Consider the following 5,725-nt stretch of genomic DNA (forward strand, 5'->3'; position numbering starts at 1 on the left):
TTTCCTTTCATTGTGCTGTAAATCACAAGTGTGTAATAGAGCTGAAAATGGCTACAATCCCACCTCGAGTAGTTGAGATTAGTGTTCCATTCTGTGAGCCACAAGACCATAAGAAATAGGAACAGGAGATCATTCAGCCCCTCAAGCCTGCTCTGCCATTCAATAGAATCATGGCTGATCCAACATTTCTGACAAGCCGGTCCTCCTGAACCCAATTAACATAAAATAACTAGCATGGCGCCAGTATCTGAGCTGGAGAAGAGCACAGGAGGCAACCTTACTGGAATATTTTCTGAGGGATCTGTGCTGACTTCCTCTGCAGTGGAGACCTGGATGCCTGATTCCATTGCTTTCTGCAGGAAACATAACAGAGTTCGATGTTCAGGTATGTTAAGAGTACATTCTCAGAGGTGGTAATGGGAGAGCAGCACAGCAATGTACAATGCTTCTTACTTGGTTGCCAGGATCTGGAGGTTTTGGCATCCCCACAGGAACAGTACCAGTCTGAGTGTGCCATTGCCAGGATCCTCTCTTTGTAGGGGGTAGGGAACTGAAAGTTGCACACCCTGCCACCCATCTTGGGTCTCTCAATCCTATTATAGGCCGTTTTCTCCTGCAGAGATACAAAGGGAGGGATTCAGTGAGACAAAAATGCCTGGTACAGCTGGTCGTGCTTGTGCAGATGGGGGAGAGGTGGTGAGGTTTCCCTAGTCAAAAGGTGGCTTAGAGGCTATGGACTGTTCGTCATCTGCGGTGGGTCAGATAATGTCCCACCCACCATTTTTCAATGACTCCAGAATCATTCCAAGAAAATTCAAGCCTCAGAGTTTACCTATTGTAAATGCAGAGACTGTTGCCATAGTCACCACTGTCAACTGTGAACACCTTATTCCATTGCACAGTGACACCACCTAGATGCCCCAGACCTGTTGTCAAGCAGACTTATGAACACATCAATCACTTTATTTTAACCTACTCAAAGACATGCTGTTGAATTATACTGAAAACTGGCTAATTGTCATTTTTGACAAATTTCATGGAGGGTTTCACTCTATGAGGCCTAATGAGTTTTCTCATGCTCTGATCCCAAGCTCACCTCATTGATTATGCCCATGTCCCTATAAAGTCCATTCAGTGTAGGCAGAGGTTAGTCAACACTGCTGGGATATTCCAGGATTCCTGTTGCCAGCATCAACTTTAAAAGGCTATTGGGCACTGGGTCAGATACAGGGAGTCAGGAGCTACCCCATACATTTAACTAGCCCCAGACATGGCAGGTACAGAGAATTGGCACCAGGCTCTGTGGACAGGAACCTGCATATCCTGGTGGATGGGGTGATGCAGTGGAAGATGTTGCACTCTGTACCCTCCATGCCTGGGGCTAGTTAAACGTACAGGGCAGCTCCTGACTCCCTGTATCTGACCCAGTGCCCAATAGCCTTTTAAAGTTGATGCTGGCAACAGGAATCCTGGAATATCCCAGCAGTGTTGAGTAACCTCTGCCTACACTGAGTGGACTTTATAGGGACATGGGCATAATCAATGAGGTGAGCTTGGGATCAGAGCATGAGAAAACTCATTAGGCCTCATAGAGTGAAACCCTCCATGAAATTTGTCAAAAATGACAATTAGCCAGTTTTCAGTATAATTCAACAGCATGTCTTTGAGTAGGTTAAAATAAAGTGATTCATGTGTTTATAAGTCTGCTTGACAACAGGTCTGGGGAACTTAAAGGAGTTCTAGGTGGTGTCACTGTGCAATGGAGTAAGGTGTTCACAGTTGACAGTGGTGACTATGGCAACAGTCTCTGCACTTACAATGGGTAAACTCTGAGGTTTGAATTTTTTTGGAATGATTCTGGAGTCATTCAAAAACGGTGGGTGGGACCTAATTTCAGGACTCAAAGCTACTTCTCAGCAAAATGGGGAAATGTGAATCCATTGGAAGCTGAGAGTAATTGTGTTCTGTTTGGTATAAGGAATGTAATTTTGTGGAAATTGCAATGTGTGGTAAGTATAAACAGGAACACTCCATTCTGTACTTTAAAGCAGAGGTTGCTGACAAAGTGGAAAGAGAGTTTAGTTATTGGTACCTTTTTAACTAACTTGCTACAAGTTGAAGTTCTAAAACAAACTCTCAAAATCATTTTTTCAGTTATTAACTGGAAGTTTGAATTTCACTTTAAACATTATTGGTCTTCACAGAGATTGCAACACTGATTCTGGCAGGTGCAGGATGGAAGATTATCTGTGCAGTTTCCAGGAATTTGTAACATACACAATGAAAATTAAATGACTCTAAGATATTCCTGCATCACACCCCACAGTCACACTGTGTAACTTTATAGGCCCTTACTATAACTCACTAACCAAGAATATGCTCAAGCACAAAGGCCTAACAACACAAAGGAAATGTATATAATCTGCTTAACTGCAAATGATGAAATTAATTATGTGAAAAACATATTTGTTGTGTAATCTACCATTTCTGGGCCCAGACCAAACCTAGGTGACAACGTGTGATGAAGATCCATAACTAGTTATCCCACTGCTTCTTTTGAGTACTAATGCAAATGAGAAAGGGGTATTCTAGCTTTCAGTGAGCATTTCCTGGAATAGGAACAGTTCATTACGTCTTTCAGAAGGGCCAGATATCCCAGAAACTAATATTATGCTGTTGGACCATGCTAATGGAATGAAACTGCTCACCTTCTGCATGAGTCCTTTGAGTGGAACATCTGGCTAGAATTCTCCCAAGAGAAATCCTGGGTTCTCAGGAAAGCAAATAGTCTTCTCACTCTACCCCGTGGGGATTAACAGAAGCTTATGCGTATGGCAGAAAAATAAACATTTACAAGGGCAAGAGCACCGATGCTATTAGATTGCCTCCACTGGAATTTTAACACTATGTTTTCATACTGGTCATAATGTTTTCCTCTTGGGATGTGTTTCAATCTTACACCATTAAAGGTGCTACACAAATGTAAGCTGTTGATATAGCTGAGTCACTCTATTGCAATTCTCACAAAGTCTCACTATTTTTAAACTGCTTTCCTAACAGAGAAATAATGTATGCTTAAAGAGGCACCCAAACCATGAATAAACATTAAAATCGGAACAGACATTTTTAAAAATGTTATGATTAAATGACATTTTATCTTAAAGATCCATCCCTGTTCATTCAATTAGAAGATTTCCCAGTGGCGCAGAATTAGTTGCGGAGGTCAACTTCAATATGGTACAGTTGATGTGGCTACACTGCCGATCTACACACTTTGCCCCTTAGTTTTGCATCTGTGATTGGCAGGAGTCAAGGGGCAAAGTGCATAGGTCAGCAGCTTGAATACATAAACCTAGAATTGACCTCTGTGAAAACTAACCATCCTTATGACAGCTGGAGTTAGGAAGGCCTTCCTTATAGACAGGTGAGTATTCCTAGTTCCTAACTATATTCAGGAGAGAAGTATAATATTGTGGTGTATTATCTAACTAAAGTTCCATACAATGTAGTTGACTTTATCTGTGGAATTTAGTTATAAATGTTTTGAAGGTTTTGCGTAATTGCTATGATTTGTGATACTTGTTATAAATTGTTAAAATACTGTAGGCGTTAAGATGTCACAATAAGCATTTCAACAAGGTACAAGAAGAATATCTCAAATTACTGTCTGCCATAACATCAATTACTTGGGAAAAAATACATAATAAACAGAATTAATTTCAATGTTATATATTTGTTCACTTATCTGTATGTCTAATGCAGAGCTCCTAGCATCAAATTGTGCCTGTATGAGGCACATTGTTACATCAACTGAATAGCTCAGATGGAATGTTAATAAATGATAATTCAAATATTAATTATAATTAATTCAAATGCAAATATTCCAGAAAGGAGAAGCTGAAGCAAGTGAACTAATTTGTTCAAAATATTTATTGTGCATTTTATTTTTGTCTGATATCATTTCCTATCCGTATCTATGAAGGGGTTGAAGTAAGTGGGCAAAAGAATAAAATCATAAGATTTTTTCCCCAGTTTCCATCATCTATAACAAGGAATTATGAACTCATTACAGGTTAGTTGTTGGATTACTTCCGCTGGCTGCTGTACAGATTTGTGGAACTTTCCTATATTTGGCCAAAATTTCAATAGTCTACAGATAGGGTTGGGTTGGTGCTGAAGTAATAGTTTTAAATTTCAAAGCTTATGCTGCAACAAATTGTTTCCAGACATGGGGTGACCGAGTATGGCTTCATCTGGGAAATGAACGTACTTGGGAAAATGAAGAAAAATCTTGCATTGTAGGACATACAGGACATTGGTTAGGCCACTTCTGGAATACTACATTCAATTCTGGTATCCCCGCTAAAGGAAAGACGTTGTTAAACTTGAAAGGGTGCAGAAAAAAATTTACAAGAATGTTGCCAGGGTTGGAGGGAGAGGCTGAAAAGATTGGCACTATTTTCCCTGGAGTGTTGGAGGCTGAGGCCTGACCTATAGAGGTTTATAAAATCATAAAGGGCATGGATAAGATGAATAGCCAACGTCTTTTTAACAGACTAGGGGAGTCCAAAACTAGAGGGCATAAGTTTAAAGTGAGAGGGGAACAGTGCGTGTATGAAATGAGCTGCCAGAGGAAGCGGGGGAGACTGGTACAAATACAACATTTAAGAGGCATCTGGATGGTATATGAATAGGAAGGGTTTAGAGGGATGTAGGACAAATGATGAAAAATGGGGCTAATTTAAGTGGTAGTTTGGCGCACCGATCTTTACACCGCTGAAGCTAGACGCCAACTCGCGGACACCTCCTCCTACTGCCCCCTTGACAATGACCCCACCTCCCACCACCAAACCATCATCTCCCAGACCATCCATAACCTCATCACCTCAGGAGATCTCCCATCCACCGCCTCCAACCTCATAGTCCCACAACCCCGCACCACCCGTTTCTATCTCCTGCCCAAAATCCACAAACTCGACTGCCCCGGCTGACCAATTGTCTCAGCCTGCTCCTGCCCTACCGAACTCATCTTTGCATACTTTGACACTGTCCTGTCCCCCTTAGTCCAAGAACTCCCCACCTACGTTCAGGACACCACCCACGCCCTCCATCTCCTCCGTGATTTTCATTTCCTTGGCCCCCCAATGCCTTATCTTCGCGATGGACATTCAGTCCCTATACACTTTCATCCCCAATCACAAAGGCCTCCAAGCCCTTCGCTTCTTTCCCTCCCGCCAACCCAACCAGTACCCTTCCACTGACACCCTCCTTCGACTGGCTGAACTGGTCCTCACTCTTAACAACTTCTCCTTCCAATCCTCCCACTTCCTCCAAACCAAACGAGTAGCCATGGGCACCCGCATGGGCCCCAGCTATGCCTGCCTCTTCGTCAGATATGTGGAACAGTCCATCTTCCGCAGCTACACTGGCACCACCCCCCACCTTTTCCTCTGCTACATTGATGATTGTATTGGCGTTACCTTGTGCTCCCACGAGGAGGTTGAACAGTTCATCCACTTTACTAACACCTTCCACCCCGACCTCAAATTTACCTGGACCGTCTCAGACTCCTCCCTCCCCTTCCTAGACCTCTCCACTTTTATCTCGGGCAACCGACCGAACACAGACATTTACTACAAACCAACCGACTCCCACAGCTACCTAGATTACATCTCCTCCCACCCTGCCCCATGTAAAAACGCCATCCCATATTCCCAATTCCTTC

At 42.7% G+C, this 5,725-nt stretch overlaps 1 long non-coding RNA gene across 2 annotated transcripts in view; it reads right to left on the reverse strand.

The window, feature by feature from the left end:
• Nucleotides 1–281: 281 nt before the first annotated feature.
• LOC122558431 overlaps nucleotides 282–5,725 on the reverse strand; it is a 357,678-nt gene continuing 352,234 nt past the window's right edge. For both annotated transcript variants that reach the window (XR_006314136.1, XR_006314130.1), the window contains 2 exons: nucleotides 454–613; nucleotides 282–353 (listed from right to left, as the gene is read on the reverse strand). This is a non-coding gene — a long non-coding RNA (uncharacterized LOC122558431). The remainder of the gene's footprint in view (nucleotides 354–453; nucleotides 614–5,725) is intronic.

Source organism: Chiloscyllium plagiosum, chromosome 17 (assembly GCF_004010195.1).
Source record: "Chiloscyllium plagiosum isolate BGI_BamShark_2017 chromosome 17, ASM401019v2, whole genome shotgun sequence".
Classification (NCBI taxonomy): domain Eukaryota; kingdom Metazoa; phylum Chordata; class Chondrichthyes; order Orectolobiformes; family Hemiscylliidae; genus Chiloscyllium; species Chiloscyllium plagiosum.